An 18,461-nucleotide genomic window follows, 5' to 3' on the forward strand; every position below is an offset into this window, starting at 1 on the left:
CAGTTACAAACACACTCCATATAAAGTATCAACACTGAAGGTACATACACACTCCATACAGACAACCCAACGACACTGAAGTTACACACATACTCCATACAGACAACCCAACGACACTGAAGTTACACAAACACACAGACAACTCAACGACACAGAAGTTACACACACAGACAAACCATCGACACTGAAGTTACACACATACACTCCATACAGACAACCCATCGACACTGAAGATACACACACAATCCAGACAGACAACCCGACACTGAAGTTACACACACAATTCACACAGACAACCCAATGACACTAAAGTTACACACACAATCCACAGAGACAACCCATCGACACTGAAGTTACACACACAATCCATACGACAACCCATCGACACTGAAATTACACACACATTCCAGACGACAACCCAACGACACTGAAGTTAGACACACAATGCATACGACAACCCAACGACAGTGAAGTTACACACACAATACATACAACAACCCAACGACAGTGAAATTACACGCACAATTCATACTACAACCGAACGACACTGAAGTTACACACACAATCCACACAGACAACCCAGGGACACTGAAGTTACACACATAATCCACACAGACAACTCATCGACATTGAAGTTACCCACATATTCCATACAGACAACCCAACAACACCGAAGTTACACACACAATCCAGATGACAACCCATCGACACTGAATTTACACACACAATCTTCACAGACAACACATCGACACTGAAGTTACACACACAATCCACACAGACAACCCAACGACACTGAAGTTACACACACACACAGACACAGAGACAAACCAAAGACACTGAAGTTACACACACACACAGCCCATCGACATTGAAGTTACACACACAATCCACACAGAGAACCCGACACTGATGTTACACACACAATCCACACAGACAACCCATCGACACTGAAGTTACACACACAATCCACACAAACAACCTATTGACACTGAAGTTACACACACCATCAATACAGACAACTCATCGACACTGAAGTTACACAAACAAACCACAGAGAAAACCCGTCGACACTGACGTTACACACAAAATCCACACGGACAACCCATCGACACTGAAGATACTCACACACTCCATACGACAACCCAACGACACTGAAGTTACACACACATACACAACACAATGACACTGAAGTTACACACACACTCCATACAGACAACCCGATGACAGTGAAGTTACACACACACAGACAACCCAACGACACTGAAGTTACACATACAATCCAAACAGATAACCCAACGACACTAAAGTTACACACACAATCCGTACAACAACCAAACGACACTGAAGTTACACACACATTCCAGACGGCAACCCAACGACACTGAAGTTAGACACACAATGCATACGACAACCCGACAGTGAAGTTACACAGACAATACAGACGACAACCCAACGACAGTGAAGTTACACGTACAATTCATACTACAACCGAACGACACTGAAGTTACACACACAATCCACACAGACAACCCGACACTTAAGTTACACACACACTCCATACGACAACCCAACGACAATCAAGTTACACCCACACTCCATACAGACAACCCATCGACACTGAAGTTACACACACAATCCACACAAACAACCCAACCACACTGAAGTTATGCACACACACACAGACAAACCAAAGACACTGAAGTATAATACACACACACACAGCCCATCGACACTGAAGTTACACACACAATCCACACAGAGAACCCAACGACACTGAAGTAACACAATCCACACAGACAACCCATCGACACTGATGTTACACACACAATCCATACAGACAACGCATCGACACTGAAGTTACACACCCAAACCACAGAGAAAATGCATTGACACTGTAGTTACACACACACACAATCCACACAGACAAACCAACAACAGTGAAGTTACACACAAATCCATACGACAACCAAACGACACTGAAGGTACACACATAATCCATACGACAACCCAATGACACTGAAGTTACACATACACATACAGACAACCCATCGACACTAAAGTTACACACATACAATCCATACAGACAACACATCAAAACTGAAATCACACACACACACAGACAGAGACAACCCATCAACACTGAAGTTACACACACAATACATAGAAACAACCCAAGAACACTGAAGTTACACAGACAACCCCTATGACAACTTAACAACACTGAAGTTACACACACAATCCATACCACAACCCAACGACACTGGCTTTACACGCACAATCCATACAGACAACCCAACGACACTGAAGTTACACACACAATCCGTACGACAACCCAACGACACTGAAGTTACACACACATTCCAGACGACAACCCAACGACACTGAAGTTAGACACACAATGCATACGACAACCCAACGACACTGAAGTTAGACACACAATCCATACGACAACCCAACGACACTGAAGTTAGACACACAATGCATACGACAACCCAATGACAGTGAAGTTACACAGACAATACAGACGACAACCCAACGACAGTGAAGTTACACGTACAAATCATACTACAACCGAACGACACTGAAGTTACACACACAATCCACACAGACAACCCAGCGACACTGAAGTTACACACATAATCCACACAGACAACCCATCGACATTGAAGTTACCCACACATTCCATACAGACAACCCAACAACACCGAAGTTACACACACAATCCATATGACTACCCAACGACACTGACTTTACACACATGATCCAGTCGAGAACCCATCGACACTGAAGTTACACACACAATCCACACAAACAACCCAACGACACTGAAGTTACACACACACACACAGACAAACCAAAGACACTGAAGTTACACACACAATCCACAAAGACAACCCATCGACACTGAAGTTAAACAAACAAACCACAGAGAAAACCCGTCCACACTGAAGTTACACACAAGATCCACACGGACAACCCATCGACACTGAAGTTACACACAGAATCCATATAACAAACTAACAACAGTGAAGTTACACACACAATCCATACGACAACCCAACGACACTGACTTTACACACACAATCCATACAGACAACCCGACACTGAAGTTACACACACAATACATACAGACAACCCAATGACACTGAAGTTACACACACACTGCATACGACAACCCGACACTGAAGTTACACACACAATCCACACAGACAACCCATCGACACTGAAGTTACACACACAATCCACACAAACCATCGACACTGAAGTTACATACACAATCCATATAGACAACGCATCGACACTGAAGTAACACACACAACCAGAGAAAACACATCGACACTGAAGTTACACACACACGATCCATACAGACAACCGAACGACATTGAAGTTACACACACAATGCATACAACTACCTAACACCACTGAAGTTACACACACAATCCATACAACTACCTAACACCACTGAAGTTACACACACAATCCATACGACAACCCAATGACACTGAAGCTACACACACAATCCACACAGACAACCCATCGACACTGAAGTTACACACACAATCCATACAGACAACGCATCGACACTGAAGTTACACACCCAAACCACAGAGAAAACACATCAACACTGAAGTTACATACACACACAATCCATACAGACAAACCCACAAGTGAAGTTACACACACAATCCATACGAAAACCCAAAGACAGTGAAGTTACACACAAATCCATACGACAACCAAACGACACTGAAGGTACACACATAATCCATACGACAACCCAATGACACTGAAGTTACACACACAATCCACACAGACAACCCATCGACACTGAAGTTACACACACAATCCACACAAACCATCGACACTGAAGTTACACACACAATCCATATAGACAACGCATCGACACTGAAGTTACACACACAAACCAGAGAAAACACATCGACACTGAAGTTACACACACACGATCCATACAGACAACCGAACGACATTGAAGTTACACACACAATGCATACAACTACCTAACACCACTGAAGTTACACACACAATCCATACAACTACCTAACACCACTGAAGTTACACACACAATCCATACGACAACCCAACGACACTGAAGTTACACACACAATCCACACAGACAACCCATCGACACTGAAGTTACACACACAATCCATATAGACAACGCATCGACACTGAAGTTACACAAACCACAGAGAAAACACATTGACACTGAAGTTACACACACAATCCATACGACAACCCAATGACACTGAAGCTACACACACAATCCACACAGACAACCCATCGACACTGAAGTTACACACACAATCCACACAAACCATTGACACTGAAGTTACACACACAATCCATACAGACAACGCATCGACACTGAAGTTACACACCCAAACCACAGAGAAAACACATCAACACTGAAGTTACATACACACACAATCCATACAGACAAACCCACAAGTGAAGTTACACACACAATCCATACGAAAACCCAAAGACAGTGAAGTTACACACAAATCCATACGACAACCAAACGACACTGAAGGTACACACATAATCCATACGACAACCCAATGACACTGAAATTATGATGGGTATAGATAGAGTGAATGCAAGCAGGCTTTTTCCACTAAGGCAAGGGGAGAAAAAAACCAGAGGACATGGGTTAAGGGTGAGGGGAAAAAGTTTAAAGGGAACATTAGGGGGGGCTTCTTCAAACAGAGAGTGGTGGGAGTATGGAATGAGCTGCCAGACGAGGTGGTAAATGCGGGTTCTTAGAAACATACATAGAAAATAGGTGCAGGAGTAGGCCATTCGGCCCTTCGAGCCTGCACCGCCATTTATTATGATCATGGCTGATCATCCAACTCAGAACCCCGCCCCAGCCTTCCCTCCATACCCCCTGACCCCCGTAGCCACAAGGGCCATATCTAACTCCCTCTTAAATATAGCCAATGAACTGGCCTCAACTGTTTCCTGTAGCAGAGAATTCCACAGATTCACCACTCTCTGTGTGAAGAAGTTTTTCCTAATCTCGGTCCTAAAAGGCTTTCCCTCTATCCTCAAACTGTGGCCCCTCGTTCTGGACTTCCTCAACATCGGGAACAATCTTCCTGCATCTAGCCTGTCCAATCCCTTTAGGATCTGATACGTTTCAATCAGATCCCCCCTCAATCTTCTAAATTCCAACGAGTACAAGCCCAGTTCATCCAGTCTTTCTTCGTATGAAAGTCCTGCCATCCCAGGAATCAATCTGGTGAACCTTCTTTGTACTCCCTCTATGGCAAGGATGTCTTTCCTCAGATTAGGGGATCAAAACTGCACACAATCCTCCAGGTGTGGTCTCACCAAGGCCTTGTACAACTGCAGTAGTACCTCCCTGCTCCTGTACCCGAATCCTCTCGCTATAAATGCCAGCATACCATTCACCTTTTTCACCGCCTGCTGTACCTGCATGCCCACTTTCAATGACTGGTGTATAATGACACTCAGGTCTCGTTGCACCTCCCCTTTTCCTAATCGGCCACCATTCAGATAATAATCTGTTTTCCTATTTTTGCCACCAAAGTGGATAACTTCACATTTATCCACATTAAATTGCATCTGCCATGAATTTGCCCACTCACCCAACCTATCCAAGTCACCCTGCATCCTCTTAGCATCCTCCTCACAGCGAACACTGCCACCCAGCTTCGTGTCATCCGCAAACTTGGAGATGCTGCATTTAATTCCCTCATCCAAGTCATTAATATATATTGTAAACAACTGAGGTCCCAGCACTGAGCATTGCGGTACCCCACTAGTCATCGCCTGCCATTCTGAAAAGGTCCCGTTTATTCCCACTCTTTGCTTCCTGTCTGCTAACCAACTCTCCACCCACACCAATACCTTAACCCCAATACCGTGTGCTTTAAGTTTGCACACTAATCTCCTGTGTGGGACCTTGTCAAAAGCCTTTTGAAAATCCAAATATACCACATCTAATGGTTCTCCCCTATCCACTCTACTAGTTACATCCTCAAAAAATTCTATGAGATTCGTCAGACATGATTTTCCTTTCACAAATCCATGCTGACTATGTCCGATCATTTCACCGCTTTCCAAATGTGCTGTTATCACATCCTTGATAACTGACTCCAGCAGCTTCCCCACCACCGACGTTAGGCTAACCGGTCTATAATTCCCCGGTTTCTCTCTCCCTCTTTTTTTAAAAAGTGGAGTTACATTAGCCACTCTCCAATCCTCAGGAACTAGTCCAGAATCTAACGAGTTTTAAAAAATTATCACTAATGCATCCACTATTTCTTGGGCTACTTCCTTAAGCACCCTGGGATGCAGACCCTGGGGATTTATCTGCTTTCAATCCCTTCAATTTACCTAACACCACTTCCCTACTAACATGTATTTCACCCAGTTCCTCCATCTCACTGGACCCTCTGTCCCCTACTATTTCTGGAAGATTATTTATGTCCTCCTTAGTGAAGACAGAACCAAAGTAATTATTCAATTGGTCTGCCATGTCCTTGCTCCCCATAATCAATTCACCTGTTTCTGTCTGCAGGGGACCTACATTTGTCTTTACCAGTCTTTTCCTTTTCACATATCTATAAAAGCTTTAACATTTAAGAATAAATTGGACAGATACATGGATGGGAGGTGTATGGAGGAATATTGTCCATGTGCAGGTCAGTGGGACTAGGCAGAAAACGGTTCGGCACAGCCAAGAAGGGCCAAAAGGCCTGTTTCTGTGCTGTAGTTTCTATGGTTTCTATGCTACACACACAATCCACACAAACAACCCAACGACACTGAAGTTACACACACAATCCATACGACAACCCAACGACACTGAAGTTACACACTCAATCCACATCGACAACCCAACGACACTGAAGTTACACACACAATCCATACAGACAACCCAATGACACTGAAGCTACACACACAATCCATACAGACAACCCATCGCCACTGAAGTTACAAACACAATCCAGACGACAATGCAACGACACTGAAGTTACGCACACAATCTATACGACAACCCAATGACACTGGTTACACACAAAATCCATATGACAACCCAACGACACTGCAGTTACACACACACTCCATACAGACGAAGCATCGACACTGAAGTTACACACACACTCCATGCAGAAAACCCAACGACACTGAAGTTACACACACACTCCATACAGACAACCCAACGACACTGAAGTTACACAAACACACAGACAACCCATCGACACTGAAGTTACACACACAATCCATACAGACAACCCAGCGACACTGAACTTACGCACACAATCGATACAGACAACCCAACGACACTGAAGTTACACACACAATCCATACGACAACTTAACAACACTGAAGTTACACACACAATCCATACGACAACCCAACACTGGCTTTACACACACAATCCATACAAACAACCCAACGACACTGAAGTTACACACACAATCAATACGACAACCGATCGACACTGAATTTACACACACAATCGACACAGGCAACATATTGACACTGAAGTTACACACACAATCCATACAGACAACGCAGTGACACTGAAGTTACACACACAATCCATACAACAACTTAACAACACTGAAGTTACACACACAATCCATACGACAACCCAACACTAGCTTTACACACACAATCCATACAAACAACTCAACGAAACTGAAGTTACGCACACAATCCACACAGACAACCCATCGACACTTAAGTTACACACACAATCCATACGACAACCGAACGACACTGAAGTTCCACACAAAATCCATATGACAACACAATGACACTGAAGTTACACACACACACTCAATACGACAACCCAACGACACTGAAATTACACACACACTCCATACAGACAACCCATCGACACTGAAGTTACACACACACACACACAACCCAACGACACTGAAGTTACACACACTCTCCATACAGACTACCCAATGACACTGAAGTTACACACAACCCAAACAACAGTGAAGTTACACACATACAATCCATACAGACAACCCATCAAAACTGAAGCTACACACACACACAGGCAACACAAAGATACTGAAGTTACACACATACAACACAAAGACACTGAAGTTACACACACAATCCACACAGACAACCCATCGACACTGAAGTTACACACACAAACCACAAAGAAAATGCATCGACTCTGAAGTTACACACACAATCCACACAGACAAACCATCGACACTGAAGTTATACACAATCCATATGACAACCCAACTACACTGACTTTACACACACAATCCATACAGACAACCCAACGACACTGAAGTTACACACACAATCCACACAGACAACCCAACAACAGTGAAGTTACAAACACAATCCACACAGACAACCCATCGACACTGAAGTTACACACACACTTCATACAGACAACGCATCGACACTGAAGTTACACTCACAAACCACACAGAACAACCCAACACTGAAGTTACACACTCAATCCACACCGACAACACGACACTGAAGCTATACACAAAATCCATATGACAACCCAACGACACTGCAGTTACAAACACACTCCATATAAAGTATCAACACTGAAGGTACATACACACTCCATACAGACAACCCAACGACACTGAAGTTACACACATACTCCATACAGACAACCCAACGACACTGAAGTTACACAAACACACAGACAACTCAACGACACAGAAGTTACACACACAGACAAACCATCGACACTGAAGTTACACACATACACTCCATACAGACAACCCATCGACACTGAAGATACACACACAATCCAGACAGACAACCCGACACTGAAGTTACACACACAATTCACACAGACAACCCAATGACACTAAAGTTACACACACAATCCACAGAGACAACCCATCGACACTGAAGTTACACACACAATCCATACGACAACCCATCGACACTGAAATTACACACACATTCCAGACGACAACCCAACGACACTGAAGTTAGACACACAATGCATACGACAACCCAACGACAGTGAAGTTACACACACAATACATACAACAACCCAACGACAGTGAAATTACACGCACAATTCATACTACAACCGAACGACACTGAAGTTACACACACAATCCACACAGACAACCCAGGGACACTGAAGTTACACACATAATCCACACAGACAACTCATCGACATTGAAGTTACCCACATATTCCATACAGACAACCCAACAACACCGAAGTTACACACACAATCCAGATGACAACCCATCGACACTGAATTTACACACACAATCTTCACAGACAACACATCGACACTGAAGTTACACACACAATCCACACAGACAACCCAACGACACTGAAGTTACACACACACACAGACACAGAGACAAACCAAAGACACTGAAGTTACACACACACACAGCCCATCGACATTGAAGTTACACACACAATCCACACAGAGAACCCGACACTGATGTTACACACACAATCCACACAGACAACCCATCGACACTGAAGTTACACACACAATCCACACAAACAACCTATTGACACTGAAGTTACACACACCATCAATACAGACAACTCATCGACACTGAAGTTACACAAACAAACCACAGAGAAAACCCGTCGACACTGACGTTACACACAAAATCCACACGGACAACCCATCGACACTGAAGATACTCACACACTCCATACGACAACCCAACGACACTGAAGTTACACACACATACACAACACAATGACACTGAAGTTACACACACACTCCATACAGACAACCCGATGACAGTGAAGTTACACACACACAGACAACCCAACGACACTGAAGTTACACATACAATCCAAACAGATAACCCAACGACACTAAAGTTACACACACAATCCGTACAACAACCAAACGACACTGAAGTTACACACACATTCCAGACGGCAACCCAACGACACTGAAGTTAGACACACAATGCATACGACAACCCGACAGTGAAGTTACACAGACAATACAGACGACAACCCAACGACAGTGAAGTTACACGTACAATTCATACTACAACCGAACGACACTGAAGTTACACACACAATCCACACAGACAACCCGACACTTAAGTTACACACACACTCCATACGACAACCCAACGACAATCAAGTTACACCCACACTCCATACAGACAACCCATCGACACTGAAGTTACACACACAATCCACACAAACAACCCAACCACACTGAAGTTATGCACACACACACAGACAAACCAAAGACACTGAAGTATAATACACACACACACAGCCCATCGACACTGAAGTTACACACACAATCCACACAGAGAACCCAACGACACTGAAGTAACACAATCCACACAGACAACCCATCGACACTGATGTTACACACACAATCCATACAGACAACGCATCGACACTGAAGTTACACACCCAAACCACAGAGAAAATGCATTGACACTGTAGTTACACACACACACAATCCACACAGACAAACCAACAACAGTGAAGTTACACACAAATCCATACGACAACCAAACGACACTGAAGGTACACACATAATCCATACGACAACCCAATGACACTGAAGTTACACATACACATACAGACAACCCATCGACACTAAAGTTACACACATACAATCCATACAGACAACACATCAAAACTGAAATCACACACACACACAGACAGAGACAACCCATCAACACTGAAGTTACACACACAATACATAGAAACAACCCAAGAACACTGAAGTTACACAGACAACCCCTATGACAACTTAACAACACTGAAGTTACACACACAATCCATACCACAACCCAACGACACTGGCTTTACACGCACAATCCATACAGACAACCCAACGACACTGAAGTTACACACACAATCCGTACGACAACCCAACGACACTGAAGTTACACACACATTCCAGACGACAACCCAACGACACTGAAGTTAGACACACAATGCATACGACAACCCAACGACACTGAAGTTAGACACACAATCCATACGACAACCCAACGACACTGAAGTTAGACACACAATGCATACGACAACCCAATGACAGTGAAGTTACACAGACAATACAGACGACAACCCAACGACAGTGAAGTTACACGTACAAATCATACTACAACCGAACGACACTGAAGTTACACACACAATCCACACAGACAACCCAGCGACACTGAAGTTACACACATAATCCACACAGACAACCCATCGACATTGAAGTTACCCACACATTCCATACAGACAACCCAACAACACCGAAGTTACACACACAATCCATATGACTACCCAACGACACTGACTTTACACACATGATCCAGTCGAGAACCCATCGACACTGAAGTTACACACACAATCCACACAAACAACCCAACGACACTGAAGTTACACACACACACACAGACAAACCAAAGACACTGAAGTTACACACACAATCCACAAAGACAACCCATCGACACTGAAGTTAAACAAACAAACCACAGAGAAAACCCGTCCACACTGAAGTTACACACAAGATCCACACGGACAACCCATCGACACTGAAGTTACACACAGAATCCATATAACAAACTAACAACAGTGAAGTTACACACACAATCCATACGACAACCCAACGACACTGACTTTACACACACAATCCATACAGACAACCCGACACTGAAGTTACACACACAATACATACAGACAACCCAATGACACTGAAGTTACACACACACTGCATACGACAACCCGACACTGAAGTTACACACACAATCCACACAGACAACCCATCGACACTGAAGTTACACACACAATCCACACAAACCATCGACACTGAAGTTACATACACAATCCATATAGACAACGCATCGACACTGAAGTAACACACACAACCAGAGAAAACACATCGACACTGAAGTTACACACACACGATCCATACAGACAACCGAACGACATTGAAGTTACACACACAATGCATACAACTACCTAACACCACTGAAGTTACACACACAATCCATACAACTACCTAACACCACTGAAGTTACACACACAATCCATACGACAACCCAATGACACTGAAGCTACACACACAATCCACACAGACAACCCATCGACACTGAAGTTACACACACAATCCATACAGACAACGCATCGACACTGAAGTTACACACCCAAACCACAGAGAAAACACATCAACACTGAAGTTACATACACACACAATCCATACAGACAAACCCACAAGTGAAGTTACACACACAATCCATACGAAAACCCAAAGACAGTGAAGTTACACACAAATCCATACGACAACCAAACGACACTGAAGGTACACACATAATCCATACGACAACCCAATGACACTGAAGTTACACACACAATCCACACAGACAACCCATCGACACTGAAGTTACACACACAATCCACACAAACCATCGACACTGAAGTTACACACACAATCCATATAGACAACGCATCGACACTGAAGTTACACACACAAACCAGAGAAAACACATCGACACTGAAGTTACACACACACGATCCATACAGACAACCGAACGACATTGAAGTTACACACACAATGCATACAACTACCTAACACCACTGAAGTTACACACACAATCCATACAACTACCTAACACCACTGAAGTTACACACACAATCCATACGACAACCCAACGACACTGAAGTTACACACACAATCCACACAGACAACCCATCGACACTGAAGTTACACACACAATCCATATAGACAACGCATCGACACTGAAGTTACACAAACCACAGAGAAAACACATTGACACTGAAGTTACACACACAATCCATACGACAACCCAATGACACTGAAGCTACACACACAATCCACACAGACAACCCATCGACACTGAAGTTACACACACAATCCACACAAACCATTGACACTGAAGTTACACACACAATCCATACAGACAACGCATCGACACTGAAGTTACACACCCAAACCACAGAGAAAACACATCAACACTGAAGTTACATACACACACAATCCATACAGACAAACCCACAAGTGAAGTTACACACACAATCCATACGAAAACCCAAAGACAGTGAAGTTACACACAAATCCATACGACAACCAAACGACACTGAAGGTACACACATAATCCATACGACAACCCAATGACACTGAAATTACACACATACACAGACAACCCATCGGCACTGAAGTTACACACATACAATCCAGACAACACATCAAAACTGAAGTCACACACACACAAACCCATCGACACTGCAGTTACAGACACAATCCACACAGACAACCCATCAATACTTAAGTTACACACGCATTCCACAGAGACAACCCATTGACACTAAAGTTACACACACACACAGACAACCCATCGACACTGAAGTTACACACATACAATCCAGACAACACATCAAAACTGAAGAGACACACACACAAACAGACAACCCATCAACACTGCAGTTACACACACAATCCACACAAACAACACATCAACACTGAAGTTACACACACAATACATAGAAACAACCCAAGAAAACTGAAGTTACACACACAACCCCTACGACAACTTAACAACACTGAAGTTACACACACAAGCCATACCACAACCCAACAACACCGAAGTTACACGCACAATCCATACAACAATCCAACGACACTGACTTTGCACACACAATCCAGACGACAACCCATCGACACTGAAGTTACACACACATTCCAGACGACAACCCAACGACACTGAAGTTAGACACACAATGCATACGACAACCCGACAGTGAAGTTACACACACAATACATACGACAACCCAACGACAGTGAAATTACACGCACAATTCATACTACATCCGAACGACACTGAAGTTACATACACAATCCACACAGACAACCCAGGGACACTGAAGTTACACACATAATCCACACAGACAACCCAACGACACTGAAGTTACACACACAATCCATACAACAACCCAAAAACACTGACTTTACACACACAATCCATACAGACAACCCGACACTGAAGTTACACACACAATCCATAGAGACAACCCAACAGTGAAGTTGCACACACAATCCACACAGAGAACCCAACGACACTGAAGTTACACACACACACACACACAGACAAACCAAAGACACTGAAGTTACACACACAATCCATATGACAACCCGACACTGAAGTTACACACATACACTTCATACAGACAACCCATCGATACTGAAGTTACACACACACAAGCTACACACACAATCCAGACAACCCAACGACAATGAAATTACACACAAAATGCATACGACAACCCAACAGTGAAGTTACACACACAATCCATACGACAACCCGACAGAGAAGTTACACACACACAATTCATACAACAACTGAACGACACTGAAGTTACACACACAATCCAGGCAGACAACCCAGTGACACTGAAATTACACACATAATCCTAACAGACAACATATCGACACTGAAGTTACACACACAAATCACACAGACAACCCATCGACAAAGAAGTTACAGACACAATCCATACGACAACCCAACGACACTGAAGTTACACACACAATCCATACAGACAACCCAACAACAGTGAACTTACACACATACAATCCATACAGACAACCCATCAAAACTGAAGTTACACACACACACAGACAACCCAAAGACACTGAAGTTACATACACAACACAAAGACACTGAAGTTCCACAGAGAATCCACACAGACAACCCAACGACACAGAAGTTACACACACAATCCATACAGACAACGCATCGACACTGAAGTTACACACACAAACCACAAAGAAAATGCATCGACACTAAAGTTACACACACAATCCATACGACAACCCAAAGACACTGACTTTACACACACAATCCATACAGACAACCCGACACTGAAGTTACACACACAATCCATACGACAACCCAAAGACACTGACTTTACACACACAATCCATACAGACAACCCGACACTGAAGTTACACACACAATCCATAGAGACAACCCAACAACAGTGAAGTTGCACACACAATCCACACAGGCAACCCATCGACACTGAAGTTACTCACACAATCCATACGACAATCCAACGCCACTGAAGTTACACACACAATCCAGGGGACAACCCGACACTGAAGTTACACACACACACTCCATAGAGACAACCCATCGACACTGAAGTTACACACATACACCCCAACGACACTGAAGTTACACACACTTTCCATACAGACAACGCAATGACACTGAAATTACACACACACACAACCCATCGACTCTGAAGTTACACACACACACAGACAACCCAATGACACTGAAGTTACACAACACTCCACACAGACGACCCATCGACACTGAAGTTACACACACAATCCACACAACCTATCGACACTGAAGTTACACACACAATCTACACAAACAATCGATACTGAAGTTACACACACAATCCATACAGACAACGCATCGACACTGAAGTTACACACCCAAACCACAGAGAAAACACATCGACACTGAAGTTACACACACACAATCCATACGGACAAACAACAGTGAAGTTACACCCACAATCCATACGAAAACCCAAAGACAGTGAAGTTACACACAAATCCATACGACAACCAAACAACACTGAAGGTACACACATAATCCATACGACAACCCAACGACACTGAAGTTACACACATACAGTCCATACAAACACATCAAAACTGAAATCACACACACACAGAGACACACAGGCAACCCATCGACACTACAGTTACACACACAATCCACACAAACAACACATCAACACTGAAGTTACACCCACAATACCTAGGAACAAGCCAAGAGCACTGAAGTTACACACACAACCCCTACGACAACTTAACAACACTGAAGTTACACACACAATCCATACCACAACCCAACGATACTGGCTTTACACGCACAATCCATACAGACAACCCAACGACACTGAAGTTACACACACAATCCGTACGACAACCCAACGACACTGAAGTTACACACACATTCCAGACGACAACCCAACGACACTGAACTTACACACACAATCCACACAGACAACCCAGGGACACTGAAGTTACACACATAATCCACACAGACAACCCATTGACATTGAAGTTACCCACACATTCCATACAGACAACCCAACAACACCGAAGTTACACACACAATCCATACAACAATCCAACGACACTGACCTTGCACACACAATCCAGACGACAACCCATCGACACTGAACTTACACACTCAATCCTCACAGACAACACATCGACACTAAAGTTACACACACAATCCACACAGACAACCCAACGACACTGAAGTTACACACACACACACAGACAAACCAAAGACACTGAAGTTACACAGACACACACACACAGCCCATCGACACTGAAGTTACACACACAATCCACACAGAGAACCCAACGACACTGAAGTTACACAATCCACACAGACAACCCATCGACACTGAAGTTACACACACAATCCATACGACAACCCAAAGACACTGACTTTACACACACAATCCATACAGACAACCCGACACTGAAGTTACACACACAATCCATAGAGACAACCCAGTGAACTTACACACATACAATCCATACAGACAACCCATCAAAACTGAAGTTACACACACACACAGACAACCCAAAGACACTGAAGTTACACACACAACACAAAGACACTGAAGTTCCACAGAGAATCCATACAGACAACCCAACGACACAGAAGTTACACACACAATCCATACAGACAACGCATCGACACTGAAGTTACACACACAAACCACAAAGAAAATGCATCGACACTAAAGTTACACACACAATCCACACAGACAAACCATCAACACTGAAGTTACACACACAATCCATACGACAACCCAAAGACACTGACTTTACACACACAATCCATACAGACAACCCGACACTGAAGTTACACACACAATCCACACAGACAAGCCATCGACACTGAAGTTACACACACAACCCACACAAACCATCGACACTGAAGTTACACACACAATCCATACGACAACCCAACGCCACTGACTTTACACACACAATCCATACAGACAACCAAACGACACTGAAGTTAGACACAGAATCTATACAGAGAACCCAATGACACTGAAGTTAGACACAATATCCGTACGACAACTGAACGACAGTGAAGTTACATACACATTCCATACAGACAATACAACCACAGTGAAGTAACACACACAAACCATACAGACAACCCATCAACACTGAAGTTACACACACATTCCACTCAGACAACCCAGCGACACTGAAGTTACACACATAATCCACACAGACAACCCATCGACACTGAAGTTACCCACACATTCCATACAGACAACCCAACGACACTAAAGTTACACACACAATCCATACGACAACCTAACAACACCGAAGTTACACACACAATCCATATGACAACCCGACACTGACTTTACACACACAATCCAGACGACAACCCATCGACACTGAATTTACACACACAATCCACACAGACAACCCAACGACACAGAAGTTACACACACAATCCACACAGACAACCCATCGACACTGACTTTACACACACAATCCAGACGACAACCCATCGACACTGAATTTACACACACAATCCACACAGACAACCCAACGACACTAAAGTTCCACACACAATCCATACGACAATCTAACAACACCGAAGTTACACACACAATCCATATGACAACCCAACGACACTGACTTTACACACACAATCCAGACGACAACCCATCGACACTGAATTTACACACACAATCCACACAGACAACCCAACGACAGTGAAGTTGCACACACACAGACAACCCAACGACACTGAAGTTACACACACAATCCATACGACAACCCAACGACACTGAAGTTACACACACATTCCAGACGACAACCCATCGACACTGAAGTTACACACACAATCCACACAGACAACCCGACACAGAAGTTACACACACAATCCATACAAACAACCCAACAAGTGAAGTTACACACACAATCCACACAGACAACCCATCGACACTTAAGTTACACACACACACAACACAACGACACTGAAGTTACACACACAATCCATACGACAACCCAACGACACTGAAGTTACACACACAATCCGTACGACAACCCGACACTGAAGTTACACACACATTCCAGACGACAACTCATCGACACTGAAGTTACACACACAATCCACACAGACAACCCGACACAGAAGTTACACACACAATCCATACAAACAACCCAACAAGTGAAGTTACACACACAATCCACACAGACAACCCATCGACACTTAAGTTACACACACACACAACACAACGACACTGAAGTTACACACACAGACAACCCTACGACACTGAAGTTACACACACAATCCATACGACAACCCAACGACACTGAAGTTACACACACAATCCGTACGACAACCCAACGACAC

General features: G+C 43.6%; 1 protein-coding gene across 1 annotated transcript in view; it reads right to left on the minus strand.

The window, feature by feature from the left end:
- LOC140187244 (uncharacterized) overlaps positions 1-18,461 on the minus strand; it is a 191,070-nt gene that overhangs the window by 32,550 nt on the left and 140,059 nt on the right. The gene's annotated exons all lie outside the window — the stretch shown is intronic.

Source organism: Mobula birostris, chromosome 24, assembly GCF_030028105.1.
Source record: "Mobula birostris isolate sMobBir1 chromosome 24, sMobBir1.hap1, whole genome shotgun sequence".
Taxonomy (NCBI): Eukaryota; Metazoa; Chordata; class Chondrichthyes; order Myliobatiformes; family Myliobatidae; genus Mobula; species Mobula birostris.